Source organism: Somniosus microcephalus, unplaced genomic scaffold (assembly GCF_052327205.1).
Source record: "Somniosus microcephalus isolate GS21.2 unplaced genomic scaffold, FLI_Smic_1.0 unresolved_chr1, whole genome shotgun sequence".
In the NCBI taxonomy this organism is placed as follows: Eukaryota; Metazoa; Chordata; class Chondrichthyes; order Squaliformes; family Somniosidae; genus Somniosus; species Somniosus microcephalus.
The window spans coordinates 158875529-158892995 of record NW_028225179.1 but is presented as its reverse complement, the minus strand read 5'-3'; the positions used below and the strand labels follow the sequence as shown (position 1 = coordinate 158892995).

At 43.7% G+C, this 17467-nt stretch overlaps 1 pseudogene across 1 annotated transcript in view; it reads right to left on the bottom strand.

Annotated features, from left to right (window-relative positions):
* LOC147096361 (zinc-binding protein A33-like) overlaps window positions 1-17180 on the bottom strand; it is a 37839-nt pseudogene extending 20659 nt beyond the window's left edge. The window contains exons 1-5 of the transcript XR_015074887.1: window positions 16092-17180; window positions 15906-16001; window positions 15582-15815; window positions 14385-14407; window positions 14172-14287 (exon numbers count right to left, since the gene is read on the bottom strand). The product of XR_015074887.1 is annotated as a zinc-binding protein A33-like (transcript). The remainder of the gene's footprint in view (window positions 1-14171; window positions 14288-14384; window positions 14408-15581; window positions 15816-15905; window positions 16002-16091) is intronic.
* Window positions 17181-17467: the final 287 nt, after the last annotated feature.

Below are 17467 nucleotides of genomic sequence, written 5' to 3'. Positions count from 1 at the left end.
CTAGTTCTAGTTTCACCCATCATCGGGAACATCCTCCCCGCATCCACCCGATCCAACCCCTTCTCAATCTTATATGTTTCAATAAGATCACCTCTCATTCTTCTGAACTCCAATGAGTAGAGTCCCAATCTACTCAACCTCTCCTCATATGTCCATCCCCTCATCCCCGGGATTAACCGAGTGAACCTTCTTTGTACTGACTCAAGAGCAAGTATGTCTTTTCTTAAGTATGGACACCAAAACTGTATGCAGTATTCCAGGTGCGGTCTCACCAATACCTTGTACAACTGAAGCAATACCCCCCTATTTTTATATTCTATCCCCCTAGCAATGAAAGCCAACATTCCATTGGCCTTCTTAATCACTTGCTGCACCTGCATACTAACCTTTTGAGTTTCGTGCACCAGGACCCCCAGATCCCTTTGTATTTCAGTACTTTCCAGTTTCTTGCCATTAAGATAATAACTTGCTCTATGATTTTTCCTGCCAAAGTGCATAACCTCACACTTTCCAGTATTGTATTCCATCTGCCAAATCTCTGCCCACTTACTTAGCCTGTCTATGTCCCCTTGCAGGTTTTTTATGTCCTCCTCACTCACTACTTTCCCTCCCATCTTAGTATCATCTGCAAACTTTGATATGTTACACTCGGTCCCCTCCTCCAAATCGTTAATATAGATTGTAAAGAGTTGGGGAACCCAGCACTGACCCCTGCGGAATACCACTAGTTACTGATTGCCAGTCTGAGAATGAACCATTTATCCCAACTCTCTGCCTTCTGTTAGATAGTGTGGTGATTATTTCCTATGTTTAATAAGAAGTATTGTGATTGGTGAATGTGGTGGTTGTTTTCTGTGTTAGTAAGAAGTATTGTAATTGGTTGTTGTTTCTACCTTGAGATATATGCTGTAAACTCATTGGTAGTTCATGTCAGGTGATCTGTGGTGGCCATCTTAAATTCAGTTCTCTCCAGTCATGTTGGAGACTGGGTGTGGAAAGATGTGCTACTGGATTTTTTAAAGTTAATAAAGCCTAGACTAGAAAGGCAAATCTATTCTTTATTTCAATTTATTAACTTTTTATCAGAATGGAGCGATATCTTCAACCGGAACAATTCAATGCTGACCCTAATTCTGCAGGAGTGGATGATAAATGGAAACATTGGTATTGTACATTTACAAACTTTTTGGGTGTGTTGGAACAAGAGTCTCTGAATAAGCTGAATATGCTGATCAACTACATTGCTCCAGATGTGTATAAGTATATTTTGGACTGTAAAACTTACGATTTGGCTATTTCTACATTGGAGAAGATTTTTGTTAAACCAAAGAAAGGTATTTGCACGCTACCTTCTATCTGCCCGTAGGCAGCAGGTGGGAGAATCTTTGGATACTTATTTACAAGCACTTCGGCACCTTAGTGCTAACTGTAATTATAAAGCCATGACGGCCGAAGAATATAAGGAAGAATCGGTACGGGTTGCTTTTATTAATGGACTACTGTCTAGATCAATTCGTCAGCGGTTGTTAGAAAATAAGACTTTGGATCTTAAGAGTGCTTTTGAGCAAGCTTTTACATTGGATATGGCTCAGAGAAGTTCGGATTCTTATGCTCTTAATCGGCCTGCGACTGTGGTTTCGGCAGTTACGGACGAAAAGGAATTATGTGGACTTAATAGGAGTGGTTTACTAGATTTTGAAACCGCTTCTACTTCGGTGGCTGTTGCCTCTAGGATTCAGAAGTGTTATTTTTGTGGGAACGTCCGGCATCCTCGTTTGAAGTGTCCTGCCCGGGAGGCTGTGTGTAGTAAATGCGGCAAGAGAGGTCATTATGCACGTGTTTGTAAATCATTAGGTTCAATTACCTCCTCCTCTGCGACTATTCAACCTGTAGAGAGGGCGTTTATTGCATCAATTTCTGCTGCATTTGCCCATGGCCTAAACAAAGCTATAGTTACGGCCCAAGTTAATGGGTTAGAAGTGAAGGCTCTCATAGATACGGGCAGTACCGAGAGTTTTATAAGTCTTCAGTTTGTGAAGGAAGAGTGTTTGAAAATCTTGCCTGTTATCAGGTGTGTATGGCTCAGACGACCCTTACTTCACAAGTAGCTGGTTGTTGCCTTGTGAAATTGATTCTTCTAGATAATCCGTATACTGATATACACCTATCTGTTTTGCCTAATCTTTGTGCGGATATTTTGATTGGTCATGATGTGCTTCAATTACACGAGTCTCTCAGTCTTTCGTTTGGAGGGACTAAGCCACCCTTATCCATTTGTGGATTAACTTCTTTATCCATTTCTCCATTATCACTTTTTTCTAATTTGATGCCGGATTGTAAGCCAATTGCTACCAAGTCAAGAAGGTATAGCAGTCAGGATAGAGAATTTATTAATTCTGAAGTTCAACGTCTTTTATTGGAAGGAATCATTGAACCTAGTTGTTCGCCTTGGCGGGCTCAGGTAGTTGTCACTACTAACGAGAGGCATAAGAAACGAATGGTGATAGACTACTCTCAAACTATTAATAGGTATACTCAATTAGATGCGTACCCTTTGCCTAAGATTGATGAGCTTATCAACAAAGTAGCTCAGTATAAGTTTTTTAGCACTATTGATTTAAAGAGTGCTTATCATCAGATTCCTATTGTTAAGAGGGATCAACCATATACAGCCTTTGAGGCTGGTGGAAAGCTGTATCAGTTTTGCCAAATACCATTTGGTGTTACTAATGGTGTTGCTTGTTTTCAACGGGCAATGGATGCTTTTATAAGTGATAAAACTCTCTCTCTGACACCTTTTCATATTTAGATGATATCACGGTGTGTGGTAAATCAAGGGTGGAGCATGATTCTAATTTAGAAAGATTCCTCCAAGCTGCGGAAAAAGTTGGTTTAACTTTTAATAAAGAGAAGTGTACCTTTTCGACCACGGAGGTAAATCTATTGGGGCATATTATCTCGGGAAATAAGATTAAACCAGATCCAGAACGTCTGCGACCATTGATCGATTTACCTTGTCCTACTAATTCTAAGGCTTTGCAACGAGTTGTTGGACTGTTTTCTTACTATTCTAATTGGATTGCAAACTTTTCGCAGAAGATCCGGCCCCTTATTCGGGTTACGACATATCCTCTATCATGGGAGGCCAGGACATGTTTTGATAATTTTAAAAAGGATATCCTAGGAGCAGTTGTGCATTCTATTGATGAGCAGGTTCCCTTTGCGATTGAGACGGATGCTTCTGATTTTGCAATTGGGGCTACTCTGAACCAAAATGGAAGACCTGTGGCCTTTTTCTCACGTACTTTGAACAATAGTGAAAAAAGACATTCTTCAATAGAGAAAGAGGCATATGCAATAGTAGAAGCACTGCGTAAATGCAGACATTATTTATCGGGGCGACATTTCACGTTGGTAACCGATCAAAAATCTGTGTCCTTTATGTTTGATGTTAAACATTTTGGAAAGATCAAAAATGATAAAATAATGAGGTGGAGGATTGAGTTGGCATGTTACCATTTTGATATAGTTTATCGTCCGGGGAAGGATAATGTTGCTGCTGATGCACTGTCGAGGGCTTATTGTTCTGTGATTCACGGAGATACGCTTATTAATCTTCACAATGCCTTATGTCATCCTGGGGTTACGAGGATGATACACTTCGTACGCAGTAAGAATTTGCCCTTTTCAGTTGAAGACGTCAAGCGGATGACTTCATCATGTTCTATCTGTGCTCGGTGTAAACCGAATTTCTTTAAGCCTCAACGAGCTCATCTTATAAAGGCTACTTCTCCTTTTGAACGTCTGAGCGTTGATTTTAAGGGGCCTCTTCCTTCAACGACTCAAAATCGATACATATTTACTGTTGTGGATGAGTTTTCAAGGTTTCCTTTTGCTTTTCCTTCCGCAGATGTATCAGCTGCTACAGTTATCAAATGTCTGACTCAACTTTTTGTCATCTTTGGGATGCCTGCGTATATCCATTCGGATCAGGGAAGTTCTTTTATGTCTTCCCAGTTGAAGGAATACCTTCAGAGTCGGGGAATTTCTACTAGTAGAACTACCCCGTATAACCCCCAGGGTAATGGACAGTGCGAACAATACAATGGGGTGATCTGGAAGGCAGTTATGTTGGCTTTGACATCCCGGAACCTTAAGAATACACAGTGGGAAATGGTACTGCCTGATGCCCTGCATTCCATTAGATCATTGCTTTCAACGGCTACTAATGTGACCCCCCATGAAAGGCTCTTTAATTATCCGCGGAGATCTACTACGGGATATTCGGTACCTTCATGGCTTACTATGCAGGGACCTGTGCTGCTTCGACGCCATGTTAGATTGTCAAAATATGATCCTTTAGTGGAGGAGGTGGAGCTGTTGGAGGCAAATTCCCAATATGCTCATATTCGATTCCAAGATGGGAAAGAAAGTACTGTTTCAATTAAAGACTTGGCTCCTTGTGGTGGCCAGCCCCCTTCCGAGGATACTAATAATAGTCATGATTCAAATAATGTGGATGTCGTTATAGATACTACGAATATTTCCAATCCTATTGCAGATAATTATACTTCTATTAGTCAGCCTTCGATGGATGTTCATGACCGTTCCAGTTTACTTCCTGATGGGATTTCTAATCTGGAAACCGTTGATAATCAGGATATGGATAGCCTTCCTGCAGAAGATACTTTGGTGTCTCCGGGTGTGGGAGGGCAAGGAATTTCACCAAGGTTAAGAAGGTCGACACGAACAAGATATCCGGTCGACCGATTGAAAATGGACTTTTAAATTGATAGTAATGTTTTAAAATTGTTGAAATATTATTTGTATTTTAGTTGTAAGTAAATTAATTATAAATTGTAAAGGTTATTTAGGTTGGAGCATGTTTTAAAAGGAGGGGTGAATGTGGTGATTTATTTCCTATGTTTAATAATAAGAAGTATTGTGATTGGTGAATGTGGTGGTTGTTTTCTGTGTTAGTAAGAAGTATTGTAATTGGTTGTTGTTTCTACCTTGAGATATATGCTGTAAACTCATTGGTAGTTCATGTCAGGTGATCTGTGGTGGCCATCTTAAATTCAGTTCTCTCCAGTCATGTTGGAGACTGGGTGTGGAAGGATGCTCTACTGGATTTTTTAAAGTTAATAAAGCCTAGATTAGAAAGGCAAATCTATTCTTCTTTATTTCAGATAGCCAATCCTCTATCCATGCCAGAATATTACCCCCAATCCTGTGATTTTTTTTATCTTAAGCAATAATCTTTTGTGTGGCACCTTGTCAAATGCCTTTTGGAAGTCTAAATACACTATGTCCACTGGTTCCCCTTTATCCACCCTATATGTTACTTCCTCAAAGAACTCCAGCAAATTTGTCAAACATGACTTCCCCTTCATAAAACCATGCTGACTTTGTCCTATTAAATTATGATTATCCAAATGTCCTGTTACTGTCTCCTTAATAATGGACTCCAAAATTTTACCTACCACAGATGTTAGGCTAACCGGTCTATAGTTTCCAGCCTTCTGTCTGCTGCCCTTTTTAAATAAGGGTGTTACATTAGCAGTTTTCCAGTCTGCTGGGACCTTTGCTGAGTCCAGGGAGTTTTGTAAAATTATTACCAATGCATCCACAATCCCTACCGTCACTCCCCTCAAGACCCTAGGATGTAAGCCATCAGGTCCAGGTGATTTATCCGCTTTGAGTCCCATTATTTTACCAAGTACCACTTCCTTAGTGATTTTGATCGTGTTTAGCTCCTCCCCCTATAGCCCCCTGTTTGTCCAGTGTTGGGATATTCTTAGTGTCCTCTACTGTAAAGACTGATACAAAATATTCAGTGTTTTTGCCATCTCCATATTTCCCACCATTAATTTCCCGGTCTCATCCTCTAAGGGACCAACATTTACTTTAGCCACCCTTTTTCTTTTTATATAACTATAAAAACTCTTACTATCTGTTTTTATATTTTTTGCTCATTTACTTTCATAATCTATCTTCCCTTTCTTAATCAATCTTTTTGTTATTTTTTGCTGTCTTTTAAAGTTTTCCCAATCCTCTATCCTCCCACTAGATTTGGCTACCTTTATATGCCCGTGTTTTTAGTCGAATACTATCCTTAATTTCTTTACTTAGCCACGGATGGCTGTCTTTTTTCTTTTACACCCTTTTCTTCTCAGTGGAATATATTTTTTTTGGAAGTTGTAAAATAACTCCTTAAATGTACACCACTGATCATGTATCGTCTTACCCTTTAATCTATTTTCCCAATCCACTCTACTCAATTCCGCTCTCATTCCTTCATAGTCTCCTTTATTCAAGCTTAGCACGCTTGTTTGAGATCCAACCTTCTCACCCTCTAATTGAATATGGAATTCAACCATGTTATGGTCACTCATTCCAAGGGGATCCTTTACTAGGACATTTATAATTAATCCTGTCTCATTACACAGGACCAGATCTAAGGTTGCTTGCCCCCTGGTCGGTTCAGTTACATACTGCTCAAGAAACCCATCCCTCATACACTCCATGAACTCATCCTCAAGGCAGCCCTGCCCAATTTGATTTGTCCAATTAATATGATAGTTAAAATCCCCCATAATTATAGATGTTCCCTTATTACAAGCCTCAACTATTTCCTGATTGATACTTCGTCCAACAGAGTTGCAACTGTTCGGAGTCCTATCGACTACACCCACTAGTGTTTTTTTCCCCTTATTATTCCTTACCTCCACCCAAACTGTTTCATTTATCCTGATCTTTTGACCCAATATCATTTCTCTGTATTAGTGATTCCTTCCTTTATTAACATAGCCACCCCACCTCCCCTTCCTTCCTGCCTGTCCTTCCTGATCGTTAAATAACCTGGTATGTTTAATTCCCAGGCATTGTCACCCTGCAGCCATGTTTCTGTAATGGCCACAAGATCATACCCATATGTAGTTATTTGTGCCATTAACTCGTCTATTTTGTTACGAATGCTACGTGCATTCAGATAGAGAACTTTCAAATATGTTTTGTGACACTTAGTTCCTGCTTTTGCCCTTTTTATTACGTTACCTTTTACTCCATACCTTCTGCCCCTTCCTGACACGCTCTGGTTTTTAATTTCCCCACCGCTACCTAAGTCTCTGACCTTCTCTGTTGTCATTTTTATTATTTTCTCTCAAGGAACCTCCCCCCCACCACCCCCCCCCCCCCCCACTAGTTAGTTTAAAGCCCTCTCTACAGCCCTAGTTATATGATCCGCCAGGACTCTAGTCCCAGCACTGGCCAAGTGAAGCCCGTCCCAACGGAACAGCTCCCTCCTGCCCCAGTACTGGTGCCAGTGTCCCAGGAAGCAAAACCCATTTCTCCCACACCAGTCTTTGAGCCACGCATTTAACTCTCTGATTTTATTCTTCTAAACTCTAGAGAATATAGGCCCAGTCTACTCAACCTCTCCTCATAAGACAATCCCCCCATCCCAGGAACCATTCTGGTGAACCTTCGTTGCACTCGCTCTATGACATGTAAAACCTTCCTTCGGTAAGGAGACCAGAACTGTTCACAATACTCCAGGTGTGGTCTTACTAGAGCCCTATATAATTACAGTAAGACATCTTTACTCTTATACTCCAATACACTTGTAATAAAGGCCAACATACCATTTGCTTTCCTAATTGCTTGCTGTACTTGCATGTTAACTTTCAGTGATTTGTGTACAAGGACACCCAGGTCCCAATGAACACCAACATTTCACAATCCCTCACCATTTATAAAATACTCTACTTCGCTATTTTCCTACCAAAGTGGATAACTTCACATTTGTCCACGTTATATTTCATTTGCCATGTTCTTGCCCACTCACTTAGCCTGTCTATATCCACTTGAAGCCTCCTTGCATTCTCCTCACAAATTACATTCCTACCCAGATTTCAATCATCAGCAAACATGGATATATTACATTTGGTCCCCTCATCCAAATCATTAATATCAATTGTGAATAGCTGAAGCCCCAGCACTGATCATTGCGGTACCTGACTAGTTACAGATTGCTAACCCGAAAATGACCCGTTTATTCCTACGCTCTGTTTTCTGTCTGTTAACCAATCCTCAATCCATGCTACTATATTAGCCCCAATCCCATGAGCCCTAATTTTGGTTAACAACCTCGTGTGGCACCTGATAGAATGCCTTCTGAAAATCCAAATACACCACATCCACCTGTTCCCCCTTATCGATTCTGCTAGTTACAACATCAAAAAACACTAACAGATTTGTCAAACACGATTTCCCTTTAATAAATCCGTGTAGACTCTGCCCAATCCTATTATTATTTTCTAGGTGCCCTGTAATCACCACGTTAATAATAGATTCCAGCAATTTCCCTACTAATGACGTCAGGCTAACTGGTCTGTAATTCCCCGTTTTCTCACTCCCAGCTCCCTTAAATGGCGGGGGTACATTTTGCTACTTTCCAATCACGGGAACCATTCCAGAATCTGACCTGTCTGCATCAGGAAGCTTACGGTCACTAAGATCTGTCTGTACCAATAATCTCACGGTCACTGTATGATCTGTCTGTACCAATAATCTCACGGTCACTGTATGATCTGTCTGTACAAGTAATCTCATGGTCACTGTATGATCCCTATGTACCAGTAATCTTATGGTCATTGTATGATCTGTCTGTACAAGTAATCTCACGGACACTGTGATCTTACTGTACTAGTAAACTCATGGTCACTGCATGATCTGTCAATACCGGTACACTCATGGTTACTGTATGATCTGTCTGTCCCAGTAATCACACGGTCACTGTGTAATCTGCCTATACCAGTAATCCCAGTCACTGTATGATCTGTCTGTACCAGTAATCTCACGGTCCCTATGATCTGTCTATACCAGTACTCTCGGTAAATGTATGACCTGGCTGTACCAGTAATCTCACGGTCACTGTGATCTGTCTGTACCAGTAATCTCAGTGTCACTGTGTGATCTGTCTGTCCCAGTAATCTTTTGGGCGCACGCCAGCTGGCGGGCCCAAAGTGAACTTCTAGCCCATTTACTCTTCTACTCCAATACTCTTGTAATAAAGGCCAACATACCATTTGCTTTCCTAATTGCTTGCTGTACTTGCATGTTAACTTTCTGTGATTCGTGTACGAGGACACCCAGGTCCCAATGAGCACCAACATTTCACAATCCCTCACCATTTATAAAATAAGCTGCTTTGCTATTTTCCTACCAAAGCGAATAACTTCACATTTGTCCACATTATATTTCATTTGCCATGTTTTTGCCCACTCACTTAGCCTGTCTATATCCCCTTGAAGCCTCCTTGCATCCTCCTCACAACTTACATTCCCACCCAGCTTTGTATCATCAGCAAACTTGGATATGTTACATTTGGTCCCCTCATCCAAATCATTGATGTAGATTGTGAATAGCTGAGGCTCAAGCACTGATCCTTGCGGTACCTGACTAGTTACAGATTGCCAACACGAAAATGAACCATTTATTTCTACTCTCTGATTTCTGTCCAGTAAACCAATCCTCAATCCATGCTACTATATTAGCCCCAATCCCTCGAGCCCTTTAGGCCATTAATTGGTCCAGGCAGCGGGCGGTCGAGGGGGTCGTCCGGCCGGATTGCCTCCCTCTCTTCCGTGGCCATGTTCGCGCCCGGGTGGCCCTGGAGCTGGAGCACGCGGTGTCCGCCGGCGCGCTAGATCACTTTCGTGACCGGTGGGCGCCGCGGGGACTGGAGTGCATAATTGGGCTGGAGAACCAAATTTTAATTTGATTATTAAGGTTTATTTGAAGTTTTATTGGTTTATTTACAGTTTTAATGGTTTATTTACAGTTTTTATCTATCTAAATTTATGGTTTTACCAAAAGAGGATCCCTCGAGCCCTAATTTTGGTTAAGGCACCTTATCGAATGCCTTTTTAATTCCAAATACACCACATCCGCCGGTTCCCCCTTATCTATTCTGCTAGTTACATCATCAAAAAACACTAACAGATTTGTCAAACACGATTTCCCTTCAATAAATCCGTGTTGACTCTGCCCAATCCTATTATTATGTTCTAAGTGCCCTGTTACCGCATCGTTTATAATAGATTCCAGCATTTTTCCTCATACTGACGTCAGGCTAAATCGTCTGTAATTCCCAGGTTTCTCTCTCCCAACTATCTTTAATAGTGGGGATACATTTGCAACTTTCCAATCGCGGGCACCATTCTAGAATCTGTGATCTGTCTGTACCAGGAATCATACGGTCAATATATGATCTGTCTGTATCAGTAATCTCACTGTCACTGTATGATCTGTCTATCAGTAATCTCATGGTCACTGTATGATCTGCCTGTACCAGTAATCTCATGGTCACTGTATGATCTGCCTGTACCAGTAATCTCATGGTCACTGTATGATCTGTCTGTATCAGTAATCTCACGGTCACTGTATAATCTGTCCGTACCAGAAATTTCACGGTCACTATGATCTGTCTGTACCAGTAATCTCAGTCACTGTATGTATTGGGTGGTTTAATATGATTGAAAAGTATTAAACTGTTCACTCATTATTTCCTAGTTTTCAAGCTCGTTTAAAGGGGTCTTAATACAGATTATTCTGTAAACAGCCAATGTATATTTAGCGTATTAGGGGACAAACACCTAACTGGATGAAGAACACATCCCGCAGATGGAGTGAGGAAACGAGCTACAACAGGGGAAAAGGTAAGGAAGGGCAGTGAATAAATAATTCAAGGGAAAAAGTAGAGGAAAAAAAGAGGATGAAGCAGCTGTGGTCCACAACTCGATCAGTCTGAACAGCAGCCTGGACAGGAACACAAACAAAACTGGTACAATCGGGCAGGCCCCAGATTCAGAGACACCCACAAGTGGAAAAGACACCCTGGAGACAGCAAACCGACATCACCCTGAATACAGTCCATCAATCAAATTATATCCACGAATCTCAACAGACTCCAGCACATAATCAGACAAAACAAAACTGACTGACATAAAAGAACAGGTGGATGCTCCATTTCTACAGGAGATCCTCCTCACCACCCTCAGAACACACCAAGTTTGTGAGTGAGTGGGTGGGACCAATGCTGGCCGCCTTCTACTGACCCAAGAGCAGAGGATAGTCACACTAATCAACAGGAACCTTCCCATTACTCTGAGACACGCATTCCTGGAGAAGGAGGCCGCTCCATCCTAAAGAATCTCGAATAACAGGAGAACCCAAAGTGATGCTTCAGTTCTGTGTCCTGAATGAGGTGTCCCCACATTCCCCACATCAGCAATCCTCACACTCGCCCCACGTATGGACAGCACAGTAACCATGAGTGGAGACCTAAACTGTGCTCTTCACTCCCAACGGGACAACCTTCCAGTGGACACAGGGCACTAGGACAAGCAGCCGGAGCAATCTGGGAAAAATAGTGACCTGGTCCCATGCCAACTAATAGGTCCCCTACCGAGAAAATTAAATCCCTCCTCAATGCGGACAAGAAAATATTGGCCAATAATATCTTAACCTCCAGATATCTCCGGCCTGGTCCATGCAAACAAATAGGGTTCATACGGGGCTGCATGTGGAGGCAAAACACCAGTGGTTATTCAATGTGATGCACCATTGTCATACCTCTACCCTAAAGCTATCCCTGGATGTATAAGCCATAACTGTCTAGGGCGAGTGTAATGATTCAAGGCAATTGAGAGAATAAGCCTCGGTGACACTTTCAGGAAGTGGATTGCAATCCAGTGCTTGCTCCCCAGGTCCACAGTGAGCACCAGCTAACTCTATATCCCTCACCACTCCTCCCTCAACAGGCAGAGAAAGCCTCGCTCCCAGGCTTCCTGTCCTGACCTTGGTCACTGTTGTGTATGTACCTTTGAGAGAGAACTGATTTTATACTGTAGTACCGGCAGTGACCACACCTGTATATAAAGCCATAGCAGGCTTCTGTACGTTCAGTTTAAGCTTACCCTTTGTTCAGTAAATACCTGTTATTATTATTCTCCTGCAGTCCATGTATTATTGATACGCGGACACTACACTGGCGATGAGCAGGTTCGAATTCACCTGCAGTACTGCATCACCTCACGAGGATCTTTCCCTGAAAAGAAGCTTCTTGGAGGTCGAAGTCAGAGCAACAGGCGTCGACCGCGGGCAACCGCCCAGTGATCCATCGGAGTTCGGAGAATTGCAGGGGAGGTTGTGGAGAGCTGGACTTGGCTCCCCAGTCAAGGTGTTCCAGCAAATCGTGCTGGTAGCAGGTAGTGCGCTGACCCTTCCGGACTGCGGCGGGCTCGAGCTCGATCGAGCGGCTCTGCAAAGGGGCTGTGCAGCATCGTCGGGAGGAAAAGAGAGAGAGAGGGTGGAGCGCGGTCGGTGCTCAAGAACCGGGCAGCGTAGAGAAAATAAAACGAGGGGAAGGAAAAGTGAGACGCGCCGAAGCCGCGGGTCGCCGCCATTACCCTGTAGAATGCTAGGAGCAGCGTGGCAGCAAGGGGATATGACCAAGAGATGCACAGGATGCCAGAAGGTCCAAAATGCTCCACCACAGGCCCCGCTACACCCATGGGAGTGGCCCTCATCTCCATGGCAACGGGTACACATTGATTTTGCTGGTCCATTTATGGACTCAATGTTTTTAATCGCCGTGGATGCCCATTCGAAATGGCCAGAGGTCATCAAAATGTCCTCCACCACCACGGAGAAAACTATTGCAGTCCTACGGACCATCTTCGCCAGGAATGGCTTGCCAGAACAGATTTGCTCCGACAATGGACCACAGTTTGTGTCTGAGGATTTCCGGAGGTTTCTGAGGAATAATGGGGTGAAACATTACACATCTGCCCCATATCATCCAGCCACAAATGGATTGGCTGAGAGGTTTGTTCAGACCTTTAAAAAGGCAATAAAGGCGATTGTATAATGACGACATACCACTACAACACAAGGTGGATAATTTCTTGTTTGCTTACCGGAATGCGACACATGCAGTCACCAACCAAGCTCCAGCCATAATGTTCTTCAACCGAAGGCTAAGATGTCGCCTGGATTTGCTCAAACCAAACATAAGACGAGATGTTGAGGATAAGCAATTCCAGCACATCAATGAGAAGCCAACCAGGAGCTTCAAGATAGGGCAACCAGTCTTGGCCCGCGACTACCGAACAGAAAAATGGCAGCCAGGAACGATATGCACACAGCAGGGACCACTAATGTACACAGTGGACGTTGGAGAGAGCATCGTAAGACGCCATGCTGACCAGATTCTAGAGTCACAGGAACAAGCCAAACCCATACCACGAGCATATGCACCTGGTAATGAACCCGAAGTACAGATTGCGTCTACCTCAGAATCAGTGGTATTGGAAGCTGACGAACCAACCAATGACAATGAGCCAGAATCGACTCCGCCGCAAGAACAGGATACTCGAGAAAGGTGCTATCCAGACAGGATCAGGAAGCCTCCTCAAAGACTGAACTTATAAATGATTATTTCAGTTGATGTATATAGTACAGAGAAAATTGTAATTGTAATTAGTTATTATTTAATTGTTAAATGAATGTTATGTACTGTTTATCAAAAAGGGGAGGAATTGTTGTGTATGTACCTTTAAGAGAACTGATTTTATACTGCAGTACCGGCAGTGACCACACCTGTATATAAAGCCATAGCAGGCTTCTGTACGTTCAGTTTAAGCTTACCCTCTGTTCAGTAAATACCTGTTATTATTGTTCTCCTGCAGTCCGTGTATTATTGATACGCGGGCACTACAGTCACGGACATGAGTTTGACACACAAGATGGAGATGGATCAGGAGATGAGTATTGTAGAGGAGGAAAGGTTCAGCTGGGAAGGGCGGTGTTTCCTGTTGCTGAAATGTGCAAAGTATCGATGGGTTCTGGAGGCTGTGGTTCATCTGAGGGTCCCTGTGTTGGTCATGTTCGGGGAGCTGACATTTTCAGCTGACCAGTTGAAGGCGATGCTTTTTAGAAGATGGATTTGATGCGTGAATAACACTAACTCCATCCAGGCCCACTTTTAACGGCGTTCATTTGCAACTACTTAGTACTAAAAGATACTTTCTATGATATTTTTATGTATAACGAATCAAATTATTATGAGATATAAATCAGGCCAAAGGAACTGATATGAGTTTTACCGGTGTTAATGGAAACCAGCATTTCACTCCACACTGTGTATAGTAAAGGGCCGTTGAATTTTTCGATAGACAGGGCGGTATCTGCTAATGTCAGTATATTATCGTCATCGCTAATCCTGCAAATATCAAACAATTGGTTATAAATTGACCATAAACACTTTTTTGAGCTATTTTACCAAACAGTGCAGAGTTTCAGTAAAGAGCATGGCCTACCTCCTCTTCTGACAAGTTTCTTCCTGAAATAAATAAAACACAATCTGAGTTGACAGAGACTGAGCGTCTATATCGGGACAGCAGAAATTACACCCAGATTGTTACAAGCTGCTGATAATTCCCAATTCTCACTGCTGCCCACACACAGGTAGAAAGAGGATATTACAAAAAGGATATCGAAGCACAGGAGAACGTATAAAAGAGATTTACAAGAATGATACCAGAACTGCGAGGGTACAACTAACAGGAAAGAGTGAACAGGAAAGATTATTCTCTAGAAAAGGGAAGACTGAGAGGAGACCTGAGCGAGGTCTTTAACATTATGAAAGGATTCGATGGGGCAGATGTAGAGAAGATGTTTCCACTTGTGGGGAGTCTAAAGCGAGGGGTCATAAATATAAGAGAGTCAGTAATGAATCCAAAGGAGAATTGAGGAGAAATCTCTTTACTCAGAGAGTGTTTAGAATGTGGAACTCGCTACCACAAGTTGAGGAGAATAGCACCGATGTATTTAAAAGGGAGCGAGATCAGTACATGAGGGAGAAAGGAACAGAAGGATATATTGATAGGGTGAGATGAAGTAAGGTGGGAGGAGGCTCGTGTGGAGCATAAACACTGACATTGATCTGATGGGCCGAATGGCCGGTCTCTGTACTGTAAAATTCTGTGTAATTCTATGAGCGGCATATTTGAAAACAGGCCATCAGAAATTACACGAACAATTATTAAATGCTTCTTATAGAAACAGGATATAGTGGAAAAATCTTGTTGATTTCTAGTACCTGATACTCTAATATCAGTGTCACTCTAATATCAGTGTCACTCACAGACACAGTGCCTCTCACACCCACCCTACCAGACACACCCACACACTCACAACATGGGACTGGAACTGGATTGGAATGTGAATTTCAGGAGAATATTAAACTTGGGCACCACAGAAATAATTACAGACTAAATATCAAGATCACGGCAACTCATTCCCGGGGTGGTTGCAGGTATTCCCGGGATCCTGTAGATATTGTGGGAGGCCGATTAGTTCGGTGACAATAGCAGATCCGCCCAGAAATGGAGAAAACACTCGATCGGTTTAAATCAGTGACAAATTATTGGGAAAATGCTGCATTTATGTCAAAATTCTCACCCGTCATTTTGTGACTAAACTTTCACTGAACTAAACTGAAATATAATCCTCACCTTCAGAAATGTCAGCTCGTCTTTTTGCTCCATCTGTTTCTGCAGCTTTGAGAGTTTCTCCTGAATAGAATTTAAATTCTCTTGAATCTGTCGAAGATTTTCCTCCATTGTTTCTAGAATCTCCCCCTCTTGTTCCCTGAGATCTCTGATTAAACGCTGCTCTTTCTCACTGAGAATCTGGTGCATTTTAGCGAACTCGGATGTGATGCGGGTCTGCAGACTGCTCGACTGTTCCTACCAAGTGAAATGTGAAAAATGATAGTTTTCCGCATTAAAACCAAAAATACCGAATCAAACTTCGAAAATCAGCACAGGGCGATTTACCCTAATTTCGGAAATCTTCTGTTTCTGCCGCCGCTCCGTTTCTAGAACCGCCGATTTCTTCTCTGTGAGAGAATCTAAGGAAGATTTCAGTTGATCCTGGGATTGGGAGAGAAAAATCACAGAATAAAAGTGTTAGACCATGAAAATGTGATAAAATAATCAGGTGAACAAATCTGTTCCTTTTACCTTGTAGATTCCAACAGCTTCTTTAATGGGCATGAAGCGGTGCTCTCTGTGTTCCCGCGCATCTCTACAAATCACACAGATCAATTTCTTGTCAGTTTCACAAAACAGCTTCAGTTCTTCCTGATGTTCCTCACAGTGAAGTTTACTTTCCTTCTCTTTCGGATTCAGGTTTAATTTTCGCGCTTTCCCGGCCAGACTCGCTAAGGCCCGGCTGACTCTGAGGTTTATTTCCGGAAACTCCTCTCTACATTCCGGGCAGGAGTTTGTCTCCTTCTTTTCCCAACACTGTGATATAGGAGCGGCAGAAGTAGTGCCCACACTCCAGTGAAACCGGATCGGTGAAGAAATCCTGACAAATGGGACAATTTAAATCCTCTGTGAAACTCTCCGCCTGGTGTCTGGAAGCCATGATTCAGTTTCAGCCCTTCCTGATTGAAACTGCTGGAGTGGTGTTTCCGGGGGCGGAGCCTCCCGGGTTCCCAGTCTGAGATCACTCGTGTATCCCGGGAACTGCTGCGTACAGCGGGATGGAATAATTTCGGGTTTACAAGGAGAAAAAACAGGCCCTGACTTTTCAGGCTGCACCCATCACCCGCCCGAGAGTCAAATGGGCATTTTACTGAGGCTGGGAAACGGAGAGGGAAAAGGGAGGAGCCGAGTTTCCGGGGCGGGGCTCTCCTGGGGGAAGCGGATTGGCCGGAGCGCCTGTCAGTCAGAGTGAGGGACGGGTTCCCGAGGCGGGGCTATTGCGGGGGAAGCGGATTGGCCGGACCGCCTGTCACTCTGTGAGGGGGCGGGTTCCCGGGGCGGGTCTCCCCGGGGGAAGCGGATTGGCCGGAGCGCCTGTCACTCAGAGTGAGGGGCGGGTTCCCGGGCGGGGCCTCAGTGGGAGTCGGACGCGGAGCTCGGGCAGTGAGTTGGGGCCGAGCGGCAGTGACGCCGCGCTGGTCTCTGGTCTCGGCCAGTTGGAGCGGCTCATGGCGGCCGCCGCCTGGTTTTATACTCGGTTTATTTCAAACTTTGGATTCTTGTTGTTTGGTGAGCGAGCTGGACAGTCGCTTCTTCACCGATAACCTGCTGACCAGAGAGGACTGGGGTAAGGAGGAGGGGGGACTGGGGTGAGGAGGAGGAGGAGGAGGGACTGGGGTAAGGAGGAGGAGGAGGGACTGGGGTAAGGAGGAGGAGGAGGAGGGGACTGGGGTGAGGAGGAGGAGGAGGAGGGGGACTGGGGTGAGGAGGAGGAGGAGGAGGGACTGGGGTAAGGAGAAGGAGGAGGAGGAGGGGGGGACTGGGGTGAGGAGGAGGAGGAGGGGGGGACTGGGGTGAGGAGGAGGAGGAGGGGGGGACTGGGGTGAGGAGGAGGAGGAGGGGGGGAC